Genomic DNA, 14,851 nt, shown 5'->3' on the forward strand with positions numbered 1-14,851 from the left:
TATAGGATAGAGGTCAGGGCTTTGTGATGGCCGCTCCAATACCTTGACTTTGTTGTCATTAAGCCATTTTCCAGATCTTTGGAAGTATGCTTGGGGTCATTGTACATTGACCCATTTGTGACCAAGATACAACTTCCTGATTGATGTCTTGAGATGTTGCTTCAATATATCCACATAAGTTTCCTACCTCATGATGCCATCTATTTTGTGAAGTGCACCAGTCCCTCCTGCAGCAAAGCACCCCCATAACATGATGCTGCCACCCCCATGCTTCACAGTTGGGATGATGTTCTTCAGCTTGCAAGCCTCCCCCTTTTCCCTCCAAACATAACGATGTTCATTATGGCCAAACAGTTCTATTTTTGTTTCATCCGACCAGAGGACATTTCTCCAAAAAGTCTGATCTTTGTCACCATGTGAGTTGCAAACCATAGTCTGGCTTTTTTATGGCGGTTTTGGAGCAGTGGCTTCTTCCTTGCTGAGCAGCCTTTCAGGTTATGTCGATATAGGACTCGTTTTACTGTGGATATAGACACTTTTGTGCCTGTTTCCTCCAGCATCTTCATAGGGTCAATTGCTGTTGTTCTGGGATTGTTTCGCACTGTTCACACCAAAGTATGTTCATTTCTAGGAGACAGAATGAGTCTCCTTCCTGAGAGGTATGATGACTGCGTGGTCCCATGGTGTTTATACTTGAGTACTATTGTTTGTACAGATGAACGTGGTACCTTCAGGCATTTGGAAATTGCTCACAAGGATGAACCAGACTTGTGGAGGTCTACAATTGTTTTTCTGACGTCTTGGCTGAGTTATTTTGATATTCCGATGATGTCAAGCAAAGAGGCACCGAGTTTGAAGGTAGGCCTTGAAATACATCCACAGGTACACCTCCAATTGACTCAAATTATGTTAATTAGCCTATCAGAAGCCTCTAAAGCCATGACATCATTTTCTGGAATTTCCAAGCTGTTTAAAGGCACAGCCAACTTAGTGCATGTAAACTTCTGACCCACTGGAATTGTGATACAGTGAATTATTTACTTGTGTCATGCACAAAGTAGATGTCCTAACCAACTTGCCAAAATTATAGTTTGTTAACAAGACATTTGTGGAGTGGTTGAAAAATGAGTTTTAATTACTCCAACCTAAGTGTATGTAAACTTCTGACTTCAACTGTATATGTGAAACACTCGGCTGAATGTGCTTTTTATCTGAACATTGATTCTCCATCATAAGGCATGATTTTATTTTGTTACAAATATTTTTTTGGTCTTTGCACTTGGTTATCTAAAAAGCAATGTGTACTTTCCACATCTAGATTTAGATGGAGCCATATGTACACAGCTGTATCCACAGACCTTTTGAAATCCTCTCAAAAGGATATTTCAACATTTAAGACATTTTAACCATTCATTTTGCCACTTTGTTCAGCTTCATTTGGTAAAGTAATGTTGCTGAATAAATAAATAGAAATATTTACTATTGGGCTTCCCAACCAAATTTTAAGCACAAATACATATTTTACAGGATTTTGAATGCCAGATAAAATGGAAAGGCAATGATAACATTCTTGGGGATGATTATCATAATAAACCATTGAAGGGATAGTTCACCCAAATTACAAAATGACACATTGGTTTCCTTACCCTGTAAGCAGTCTATGGACAATCCATGTTTTGGTTAAATTTCCCTGGCACAGTTTCCACATGCTAATGTTTTAGCACTTGTGGCACAAAGTCATGAACGATATTATAATTTTCTGTGCATCATGTTAAACTCATAAGTGACTTTGTTGGGCTTTATACATTCAACTTTAGATACTTTTAAGAAATGTGGACATGATTTGGACGTGAAAAATGCTAATATCGGTCCCATGACTTGAATGGGATTTCTGCCACAAATTCCAAAACATTAGCATGTGGAAAGAGTGCAAGGGAAACTAAACCAACACATGGATTGCTGTCAAACCTTGTCCATAGACTGCTTACAGGGTAGGGAAACCAATGTCATTTTGTAAGCATAATCAACTCATTCAGCCCATCAGACTCTTTGAAATGAAATCATTCTGTAACCAAAGAAAAACGTGTTAGAAAGGGAAATCCTCTTCTGTTTCCTCAATTTACTGCCAACAGATGAACAATCCAGAGCAATTATTTTCCAAACTCAGTTCCTCGCTCTTTATATTAAAAACTCTATCTGTGCAAAGCAAAATCTGTTGTCATGACATCACTTCACATCCAACAGAGCCAACACACTCCGAGCTCTGTCAACCAGTGTATAGGAATGCTCTAGACATCTCAGAGAAATATATGTGCATGTTTTCCAAACCAGATGGATAAATTGGCAACTGACTGAAGAGTAACCAGCAGCACAGCACAGCACTCTCTGGACTCTAATTTAGACTGAGCTAGCTGCACAACTGGCCCAGCTCTGCCTCCGAGGAATTGGGCAGCTTGGAGTTGAAAATCTGGAGGGAGTCTCGGATGCGCACCACCTCACTAGTGGAGAGCTTGAGCCTGTGGCGGAGCAGACATGAAAAGAGGTCCAATGCCTGCAATCCAGGCGGGGAGAGCCGGTTGATGCGGTCTCTCATCTCTAGCAGCATATGAAAGGCTGCGTCCTGGGTGCCTTGCGTGTAAGGGTAGTCCAGCTGCAGAATCAGGTCTTTGATGCCCTCGGGGTCAAAGTGCATGCTGTAGCCAAACACCTTGAGATTGTTGATCTTCATGTAGCCCAGGTTGGACGTGTGGTCATCTAGGTCCAGGGGTTCGTAGAAAAGGGTCTCGTTGACAGTGGGGTCGTCGGTCAGGATGCGGCTGCGCAGGTAAATGTGCACCGTCTCGAAGAAGGACTTCCACTTGGTGCCCAGCATCAGCGTCCAGTTGTAGCACTGCAGAGAGGCATCCACCTTAGTTCTTTCCCAGTCTGGGAAGTCCTGCTGGTTGACAGGCATGAACCAACTCTCTGAGTGGCTACCCCCAAATGGGTTGACATAGATGGCAGGCACAGGCTCCAGGGTACTGTTTTTAGTAGAGCAGATCTGGAATGAGATACCCATTAGCATATGAATGAGGTTGGATTTGTTTTTGTTGCTCTTTAGAGTGAGGAGCATGCGTTTCCTCCAGGCTGGGTTGAACCAGCTGCCCAGACGCACGTCATTGCTGATGTAGATGGCATGGACTTCCATGCGACTGTCCAGCCGCTGGAGCAGGTACTTGAACTCTGCATCCGGCATGTCAAAGTCAATGTTCAGGTAGTGGTCCAGAGAGTTTGCTATGTTGGGCCGACACGAGCCCAGGTGCAGGATGTTGCCAAGGTGGCAGGAGCCACAGCGTGTAATGTTGTCTGGGGCACATGAGAGGCAGGATGACCCTTCTCCGACCTCACAGGGCACTGTCCCCTGGCAGGCACTACTGTGCTCTGCAGTGCAGGTGCAGCTCTGCACCTCCTCTGAAAACGTGCCCAGGACTCCATGCTCATTGCAGTACAGGAGTGACTGGGCCCTGTTCAGCCAAAATCCTGGTGTCCTAAAGAGAAAAGAGCACAATATTAGGTATTTAAAATGAGCTAATTTGTGAAACAAGAAGAGAGACATTTGCGTAATGTGTTCTCCGCAAACATCAGTAGTCACATTTGTTATTAAGATTAACATAATTATTTTCAATAACATAATTTGACTTTGGAATCATCTTTACTTAAAAATCTTTATAAGTGCTCTTCATCAATAAATGTATTCATTCATTAATCCAATTACTTTCTTTTGACTAACACTATTGTAGCCTTTAGAAAGGACAGAGGAACACAAAAGACACAAGTGAAGACGATGTTTTAACTTTCACTTAACATCATCCCATTTAGTGAGTGCCAAATAATGATTGATGTGGGCGTCCGTCTTAGGGATTCAGAAGAATACCAAGAACCCTACGCAGAAGATCCTTCATCCACCTGTTCAGTTTACTCTGGAGGATAGGTGTCTTCCAGAGTTATGCATAGCATGTTCCAGAACTGGCACAACATACTTATGAAGGATTGTTCTTTTAAGTACTAATATGTCATAGCTAATGTGTTCTTTGATTTTATTAGATTTCACGTGCTATACTTAATGTTCACTATAAAGTGAATTTGAGCTTAAGTCTGTGTTCATGAATTATGTACAAGCATTGGTAGGATGATATATTTTTGGTGCAACCACATTTGAGGGAAAAAAACTCAAATATTGTAAATAAATTAACAATTGAGTACTTTGCTGTAACTTTCTACAAAGCTCTATGCTGGAGTTGCTTCTGCAAAGACGAGTTTTCCTCAACCGGTTCTGTATTGGGAATTGCACTACGTAAAGCTGAAATATGCAATTTATTCCTTTCCGCATTCCAAAATGAGGGATTATATAGCACATGATGATGATGATGATGATGTAGAAATCATCTAGATTGTTTTGATTTGTTTGAACAGAGTTTAATGAGTGAATGACAGCCAGAGGTAGTGCTTGTCACAGAAATGTGGGTGTTCAGTGAGCAAGTGGTTCACACCAACCTGTTGTCTCTAAGAGCACTTGATTACAGACATGCCACCGCAGACCTCACATCACCCAGACCCCTTCAATCAGGGTGGAGACACTAAACAGCTCTGTCTCTATTTCATTTCAGATGCTTGGCCTGGTTTTCGCACAGCATCAGATACCAAATTGCCTCTAAATGACAGACAACTCCGCCAGGTATATGTGATTAAGGGTGTACTATTTTAACTATAGGGAAAAGTATTAAGACCTGACCAAAATAAAATAACTTTGCTTGGTCAAATTACTTGATATAAAAGAGGACACAAAGTGGTGATAAAATGCCATGAAGTGGTTGTAAGTGGTTCTATGTAATAATTAACGTAATTTAAAGTAGGTGGAAGATGTTCAAAAGCCAGTATAAAGACGTTTTCATCTCTGATGTGGCGGATATTATAATCTATTTGTGGAATGATTTGAGAGCATGTAATGTTCCCATTATTATACCTTTCTCTTGGGAGGCTGATCCTTGGCAGTTTGGGACATCGCTTGCTCAGAGTGAAGAGTTTCCTTACAATCTTCTGGGCTTTCCCAAGAATCAAATTGGTGCTGCTCTCCAATTGGATGTAGCGCCTCTGGAGAGCTGCATCTGCTGCCCAAAACTTGAATACCAAGGATGTGTTTAAAAAACGGTCTGTTGGTAGTTTTTTCATGAAGGCCTTGAATTCGTCTAAGAAATTGAGAAACAATCACAAGAAAATAAGATTAGTGTTTTATTTAACACAAAGTCAATCATTTCATATATCCATCAATACACTACATATTTTTTTTTTTAAATACAAGGTATTTTAATTATGGATGGTACCTTTTATTGTGCAATTATGGTCCATATCCCTAAATCTACCATGGACAGCTCCTGGTATTTATATTCTTGGGACACTGTGCTAATTTAAACTATGCAGAGACTTCCTACTTATGCTGTAGGAAAGTTGTCCACCCATGCAGTTGACATGAGGTATCCTATCAAATCACTGCAATGAAGACACTTTTTTTACAAAGCCCAACTGGGTGAGACCTGCAATTGTTATGGGGGCTGGAGCTTCTATTATCACATGTGCTACTTTTGGCATAATGCAAGTGAGTAAATTGCAGTGCACTGGCGGGCTCAGGACATTACAGTGTTCAATGATCCTGAGTGAACTACCTCGGGCTCCCAGAGCCAACACCAAATTAGTTCGATAACATTAGCTTTGGCATTACGGTGTTAGTTTAGCACATTCAACGGCTCAATTGTTTTACACATCAGGCTCACGGTGTCACATCTATTCATACTATCAATTTGAAATACATGTGATGTAGCAATAGGTATTTGGATTGATGGATCCCTTAGTGTGTTCAGTGTTAAATGCTTTGTTTGTTAATGGTTGTAGTCCATTATTTAATTGCTTTCTATCTCGATAGATATCCTGCATAATTATTTATTGACATGGGCATTACACCAGAGGAACTGCTAGTGAAAAAACCTTACCAGATGACTCGGTTGCCGGCATATTATCACATGCAGTTATGGTGCACCTTGGTGCTCTGACAAACACTACATCCCTTTTTTTGGAAAACAGAATAAGCAGTGGTCAGTATATAACTGCCTTACTTACATATCAGCTACAAGGCAATCAGAGATGTTATGCCCTTATGGTTGCCTACTTTCATCTGACACAAGGAGGCACTGTACTTGCTGATTTCATATGTGGTTAGACACTACATTATGCCCACATCAAATAACACATCTTCTTAGCATGTACTTACGCATTCTAACCAACCACCGGACAAGCCAAGGCTATCCAGTGGTAATAAAAACCGCATCTTTCACTTTGCTACCCTATAGCTTGCTGCTTGTCAGGCTCACCCACATACAGAAGTGAAACATTGGATGCATCCCAAATGGCACCCTATTCCATTTATACAGTAGTATACTACTTTTTAACAGGGAGCATGAGGACGGGAATAGGGTGCCATTTGGGATGCAGCCATGGAGTCTCTGCCTGACCAATAACTGGAGTGATCAATTCCTCTGCTTCCCTCCACATGCACTGTATAACCCAGGCCGTTTGAATGATCATTAGGATTCACAGCACACAAAAGGAATTTGTCAGTCTATTCCCCTTTTTCTGGCATTTATGACTTTATGTTCAAATTGATGGGCAATATCGGCCTTTCGAAATGTGTCAGATAAAGGGATGAGGTTATATTCCATAATGGACACAGCCCATTTTCATTCTGTTGGGCGTATTAGTGATTCATATGACCATAAAGAGAACGGACAGGAAACTGATGGCTGCCTCAGCTTGTTCATTTAGCTCAAAAACAAGTATTTGGTTTTCATGGTTTTGCATGGCAGTGCTGCAACTATCATTTTATATTAGGGAGGGTGAAGCCATTATTTTAAAAGAGGACATTGCTCTGCCATAAAGCTTGTGTCTTTGAGTTGTATGTTGCAATACATGTCAGAATTACAGAGCAGATGTTGTCTGCCTGGAGTACAGTGAGATATCTCCCCATTTCTCAATGGATTAAGCTTAGTAAATAAAATAAATCACGTTGTTTCTGAATACTGCACCTGTCAGGGTTGAATCTTTAAGGAATCCCCCTTGGATTCCACACAACTCTTCCATTTCTTTGATCGAAGAAGTTATAAACATATTGCTAAAGAGATCTAAGTATACCATCCTTCCTTCAAACACATGTCTTCTTTTTTCTTTCCATGTGTATTCTACTCCTACTGGAATACATCAAGTGGAAAACACAGTGAGACATGGCTGTCAAGCCATCATCGCAAAGACATCAAATGGTTGCTTGTGGCACTTTGACGGCAACTACTATATAGTGCTTCCACCATATTTGACATTATAGTTAGAATGCACTCACTATATGGTACAATGACATAAAGTCGGCACTTGTCACAAGGCAAAACTTGTCGGGAATGGTAAACTATCTGTAGGAACTACTGTAATTGATGTTAGCTCTTTATGAACAAGGTTCCAATTCTTCTAGGGCATTTTTCAACACTTTATATTCCAGAGATAGGACTAAGAAAAACCTTTTCCCTTTCCCCCCGAATCAGATTCTGAAATATCAGATTCTGAAATATTACATATTTAGGGGGATCTTGTTGCGCTCAGACTGAGCATGGAAAATGCAATCTGTATCGGATTGGAAAGACATCATCATGTGCATATAAACTAGTTGATGGATACTTTGATGGATTTCTAGTGGCATATAATGTGATATGCAACTGGACTAATTAACGTTACGTTAATATCTTAATAGATGCTTTTGTTTAGAGATTACTCTAATCCCTTAAGGACTCCAATTTTCTAAACATTAATTAAGAAATCCCTTCAGAATGAGATCGTACCACTTGAGATAAACTGTAAAATGTGTAAGCTAAGACACTATACTGTCACACACTGATCTGTTTCACCTGTCTTGTGCTTGTCTCCACCCCCTTCCAGGTGTCGCCCATCTTCCCCAGTATCCCCAGTGTATTTATACCTGTGTTCTCTGTTTGTCTGTTGCCATTTAGTTGTGTTCGTAAAACCTACAAGTGTTTGTTTCCCTGCTCCTGCCTGTTTCTTGCTCCTGTTTTCTAGTCCTTCCTGTTTTGACCGTTCTGCCTGCCCTGACCCTGTGACTGCTTGACATTTTTGTATCTTACCCCACTATTCTGGATTATTGACCCCTGCCTGCCCTGATAGATCAAATATGTATTACTCCCAGGCCACAGCCAAATAATGATGAGCAGAAGCACTGTGTTTGATTTGACAGTCGGAGAAAGCAACACATACTGTATAATCTTACCCAATGACAGGTTCTGGTATGCATTGATAGTTGAGCTCTATTGCCTTGTAAATGGCTTATAATTCTCTCTCTGTTGGATAACTCACAACGTAACATAATGCTGTCTAAACAGCCATTCACTTTCTTAATGTGAGGCTTGCAGCTTTTCCATCAGATAAACAAGTATTTCACCTAGGCTCAAGGAATACTGTGGTTTAACTATATTTTCAAGAGCCTTTTCAAGAAATCAATATTTTGTCTTGAACATATGTATGAACATTGTTCATATGAGAAATGCACCTCACTTTCTGTCAGTGCTGGTAAAGCCTGAACAATAAATATATTTGGCCTTTGCACACACAGTTGGGAAAGCAATGCTATCAGATTTCTGCTTATTGAACTCTGGTGGGTGATTTTAGAATGGACAAACACCTGCCGTGCTCTAAGGTTTCACAAACTCTTAAAGAAGATCAATCTCCACTACGACAACGATTCCTCTTTCCAAGGTTGGTGTTTGTGACGATCGTCCTATGATATTAGTCACAGAATCTCAAGACATGCTTTTATCAATAATCCAAAATTGCAAACGGTTAATGGTTCATGATGAACACCTGCATTTATGAATTGTTTGTATGTAATGTGGGGCTAGCGATGTCCTTTTGGTAAATGGTTACCTTGTTGTTCGTAGAGGGTTATCTGTTCATTTCCAGAGAATTGACAGGCGATGGGGTGCGTTCAAGTGCGCATGGTTTATTCAGTGTATGGGTATAGCGGAAATGTCTTATCCCGGGTGGACGTACATGTTCTTATCCTAGATTGCATTTATGCTAAAAGAATGGTTGCACTGCAATTGATATGTGTGCTCAAGGTTATCCGTGTGTGTATCATCTGAAGATGTTTAGATGTTATTTTATGCTGTTGAATGTTAATTGATCATAATGTTAATTGGCTTGTTCTCATTGGTTGCATCATAGGTATTGGTATTTAAACCCTGTCATTCCTTCATTTGCGGGACAGGGAACAGGTTGGCATGCTGCTGAGTTTTTGGGTGTTATTGTAGCCTGGGTTTGGTTTGAAGAGCTCTATTTGATACAGTTTAATATGTTTGTAAATAGTTGTACATTTTGCTGACTATATCCTCACTTTCGCTAATAAAAGCCTCATGGTAGAAAAGAAAAATCAGTTCTGCTTTGTTGCCTCCTCACAGTAAACTCCGAACGCTGGGTCTTTCTCACAGTGCTGAAACATAAAAACCTGACACCGACTCCAGCTCTTGATCTAAAAAGCTCAGATAATTCAGTATTTAAGGTGGGGAGTGTCACGCATCAAGGTAAAAAAATAAGTGCAGTACATACGCTGCTGTGTTTGTTGTTTACAGAAACATATTTGTTGTGATATGGCAAAAAGATGTGGCAGTTTCACCATTAAGAATTCCAGCTTAAAAGCTAACGTGTGTAGCAAGATGGAATGTCACATCCTCAAGATGGCCTTATGATTTCTAAGGAAAGATCTACAGATGCTTGATAACTGTTTCCTTTGATATTGATATACTGTACACGTGAGTTTAGAAACCTATACATTTGTCCATGTTCGGAAACTGTCTTTTTGTTGTTGCCAAGTAAAATATCAAACTTCTTTTGTGTATTATGAATAGGCATGAAAAGGTATTAAATTACTCTTGCCAGGTCAACTTTGACAACAGAGAGGGTAATACTAGAAGCTTTAGAAAGCTCACCAGTTATTTAGCATGGCTGTTTGAAGATGTAATATTTTCCCCAGTCATGCGGTGAGATCAGACCTGAATAATAGATTGAGTGAACATGAGGGGTTCAATCATTCAGGGTTTGCCAAGCAGCTGCAGTGAGCTCCAAAGGCACAAATATCATACCCCCCAAAATGCTAACCTCCCCTGTTATTGTAATGGTGAGAGATTTGCATGTCCTGGGGATATGATATTTGTGTGTCTAACTTTCTCACTCATTATTATTCACGCTTAATTCAGGATTATCCAGAACCATGGTAGCATCCACATTAATGTAGAAGTCTTTAGAAACATATTCCATTCTTATTTACAATCAAATTGACTCCAAAATGACACAATACATTATTTCCCATTTGTTTCCACTGGGCACAAAATAATCTGAAAGACATCAAAAACAAACAGCATATACATTCAACAAATGTGTAGATTAACCAGCTTGATGTTGTAGTTGCGTGCTATGAATATGGGACCAAATACTTAAATACACATTTATGTGAATTTGTCCCAATACTTTTGGTCCCCTAAATTGGAGGGAATGTGTACAAAAAGTGATGTAATTTCAAAACGGTTCACCTGATATGGATGAAAATATCCTCAAATTAAAGCTGACAGTCTGCGCTTTAAACTCCTAGTCATTGTATTATTTCAAATCCAAAGTGCTGGAGCACATAACTAAAACAGTAAAACATGTGTCCCAATACTTTTGGAACTCACGGTATTTCCCAGAATACTTGCCTGAAAATAATGATTTTTATACTTGAGCAATACATTGAGCAATACATTGTGAGAGAGATACTGCCCACAAAATATGTACTTTAAGTGCCATAGATATCGCCTGCTGTCCATCTACCAAAGCCGATGCTTTGGGTACATTTCTGAGGAGATTTTGTTGAGCTGAGTCATATTTTGGATCTACAGTAGCCCAGTTCTTGTAGCTGGGCACCAGTTTCTCTAACCTGACCAAGGGAGCGTATCACGAATATACTGTTTCATTGCTCCTACAGCATGAAAGCAGTACGCTCCAGTATGTTACACCAACAGGCCGCAGTTGGAATGAGACAGTGTACAGTCAATCTGGTCTCAGAGTAGCTTGTACTATTCTGTATGTAAATCTGTGACCCTCCATTTAGTATGTTATGTTATGGTATGTATTCATTAGAATTCTCATACATTACAAAAACAATTTTTGTATTTGATGGTTCTGGATAATAAATTGTATTAACCTTGGGCATTATCAAGGTTGTTTGTATAAAGGAACTCAGATGGCCTAGTTAGATGAAGACAGATTGGATTTAACTATGCTCCCACTTACAGTTAGTGCATCGTTTAAACTGATCTATTTTATATACCAAACATTACCCTTAAATTTCCTTTATGGCAGAAGGATTATTTGTAAGGCGGACATGCAATATTGTCAATCATTTCAACAGTCTTAGAGTTGTGAATGACAAAGCTAGCCTACATAGCATCTCCCTATTTGTCACGTTCTGACCTTAGTTCCTTTTTTGTCTTTGTGTTAGGTTGGTCAGGGTGTGAGTTGGGATGGGTAGTCTGTTCTTTCTTCTATGTTGTTATATTTCTATGTGTTTGGCCTAGTATGGTTCTCAATCAGAGGCAGGTGTCGTTTGTTGTCTCTGATTGAGAATCATACTTAGGTAGCCTGTTTTCCCCATTTTGGTTGTGGGTGTTTAATTTCTGTTTAGTGTCTGTTCACCTGGCAGAACTGTTTCGTTTTCTCTTTGTTGTTATTTTGTGTAGTGTTCAGTTCTTCAATTAAAATATGACGAACACTTACGACGCTGCATTTTGGTCCTCCTCTCCTTCCACCAACGAGAATCGTTACACTATTTTAATCATTGTTCATTGATTCCACTGCTTACCCTCCATGGGAGACCAGAGGAAACTCACAGCATGTTATTTCCCTCTTCTCCATCAAATATCTTTTAGGTGTGCACTTGCTTTGTTTCTTTCCACAGAACGTTCACCTTGTATTACTTTACAAGTTGATTTTCTGGTGCTTTTAAATTGCTGCCGTAGAAGGCGGCTGACCCCCCCATGACCCACATCTTATCTTGTGATTTGTATTAAGTTGTATCTGGGTTTTGATTTATGTTTCAAAAATAGTATTACTTCTTAACTTATGCTGTACCACTGAGTTTGAACTACATTGAACTCACACTTTTAAACTAGATTGTGATAAGACTTACTGGGCAGGTTGAAAGGCCTATGAAAATTAACAGTGGAGACTAGGGTTGCATCCCAAATGGCACCCTATTCCCTATTTAGTGCAACACTTTTGATCAGTGCACATAGAGCTCTGGTTAGAAGTAGTGTACTATACAGGGAATAGGGTGTAATTTGGGACGCAGTTAGAAAATCCAAGTCACTGCTCTAATCTGGAGACTGCCTCTGACTGACATGCCGTTCACGATTCATTTTCTAATAGTAAATCTTTATTTTTTCCTCATGCAGGAATAAGAGGAAGCAGTGACCTTGCTCCTCAGTCCTCACATATGAACCATACGTGGTTCACAAATGCAAATTTTTGTCTTTATAAATCGATCACAGTACATTTACTTGTATTTCAGCAGTGCAGGAATATGAGAGTACCTTGCTCCGAGACAGTGTCCTATGGCGATGTAGTAGCAATTATAGGTAAAAATTCACTGACAATGAAGAGCTTGTGGCAAGCTATAAATCGTTGCTCTCACGGTAGGGAATTTAAGGAAGTTTCGTCTCTCCTCACACTATAATTTTTTGGGGCCTTCGGCAAAGTAAAGATAGAAATGTTTGCAAGGCTTATGTCGCACATTACATTTAGCAATGCGCTTAGGGCTTAGTAGCTCAAGAGGGAGGAACCAACCTGGGAGAGACTTGCTGTACCGCGGCTGGCACTGTGAACATTTGAGCCATTGGGAAAGGTTTCCAAAGTGCTATATGTACTGAGTTGACTTTTTCTTTTTGCTTAACCTTTAAAACATAGAAAAATAATGAAAAGCTTAGTGTTGTTAATAGGGTATTGTGAATATATGAATACCACATTTTGTTTCAATTAAACTAAGAGTAATGAAGGACTCTTAATACCTCTTCAACTTCAGTGTATGAAGGGCGTTTTCTATTGTCCTGATGGGTAGCTATCCCACTGAACTTACACAACTCTACTACACTTACATTCACATTCAACGTTATCTTCTAATAGACATGAACAGACAGCTGTCTTGCTATTTAATTGCAATAAAAATATAAATTACATAGATGTTTTTTAAATTACATATTTTGACTAATAAGTAACAATTTGCCATTGTAATATTGTGGTGGACCAGCCCACATATTACTCAGACACAATAGCTAGTGTTTATAAAATTGCCTTTATAAAGACCTGAAAATGAACTGCTCAATACTGTTAATGACATCCTCACTTTAGTACTATGACATTTGATGAGCTGGACACGACAGTGTGAGTCAGAATCTAATTGAGCCAGTGGAGACTACCCCTGGCATCACAAACTGTCCATGTTGAATGCATATGGTTGCAAACAGACAGAAGGAAGTTCATTGTTATTCGCTACTGAGCTGATCTGTACTCACAAATTTTGCAAAAACATTTAAGTTTACAACTAGCTCAATTTGCTACAACAAACCACCAATATAGTAAAAAAAAAAGTATAAGTTACAAACGTAAGTAAAACCCGCTCATATTACAACATACTGGAGCATTATTTCCTGTTTGGCAGAAAATATTATAAACTTATTTTCCCAGAGAGGTAGTTGTATGTAAGCTATACCTTCACCTAGGCAGTGATTCTATCTCTTAAGGCAGAAAGGAAGGATTAAGAGTCTCCCCATAACTACATTATCAGAAAAGGTCCCATGGGAGAGCAAAGATTCTAGGAAATGAGAAAGTGGGAAGGAAGAGTATACATTACACAAGCCACCCCTCAGAGACATGTAATGCACCTCCAGCTGCCTTTGTACAGTGGGCATGTGGTCCTTTCCCCTGAACAATTTATGCATGCGGTCCAAATCACATCCTTTTTCCTATAGTGCACTACTGTTGACCATGGTCCATAAGGCTCTGGTGAAAAGTAGTGCACTATATAGGGAAAACGGTGCCATTTGTTACAAAGGATCTCTGCAGGCGATCCTGGTGAGAAATGGAGTCTGTGCTGAAGGATCCCAAAACCACGCTAGATTACCCCATGTGGATTTGATGCACCTATATGAACAGGCACACAGAGTGAACAATAGTAGAAGATGAACTGCCATGGTCTCTCCTATCTTTCAGCAGAAGAGAGAGGAGAGGCCTTGGTCTGCTATTCTATTTATAGCTCAATGTCTTTGTGGCAAGCAGTCAGATATTGAACAGCGTTGATTATGTTTTTCTCCCCCCAAAAAACCCTGTAAATTTCAGCATACAACACCTCCTCACACATCCGTTCTACTCTGCTGAGCTTACCGGTCAAGTTTGACGATGGATTACTTTCATGCCAAAAATAGAGACGGGGAAAGTTTAACTCACAATGTTTATGTATTCAATTGAACAAGAAAGTATGGCGCATGACATAAAGTTGTTCAAGAGAGTAGCAACGTTCAACTGGTGTTTGAAATAGGCTTAGAGAGCACGTGCCTGCTGCTGTTTTAAAACCGTCCTGCAATTTTAAACCCGTCCTGAGACTCCTGCCATGTCTCCAGAAATCCCCAAAATAAACAAAAACTGGCTCTCGGAGAATAAGTGCACAACTGGTAAATAGTCGCTT

The 14,851-nt window shown here is 39.8% G+C and overlaps 1 pseudogene; it reads right to left on the reverse strand.

The window, feature by feature from the left end:
* Positions 1–1,084: 1,084 nt before the first annotated feature.
* LOC124009965 overlaps positions 1,085–14,851 on the reverse strand; it is a 68,606-nt pseudogene continuing 54,839 nt past the window's right edge.

The sequence above is a fragment of the Oncorhynchus gorbuscha genome, linkage group LG22 (genome assembly GCF_021184085.1).
Source record: "Oncorhynchus gorbuscha isolate QuinsamMale2020 ecotype Even-year linkage group LG22, OgorEven_v1.0, whole genome shotgun sequence".
Classification (NCBI taxonomy): domain Eukaryota; kingdom Metazoa; phylum Chordata; class Actinopteri; order Salmoniformes; family Salmonidae; genus Oncorhynchus; species Oncorhynchus gorbuscha.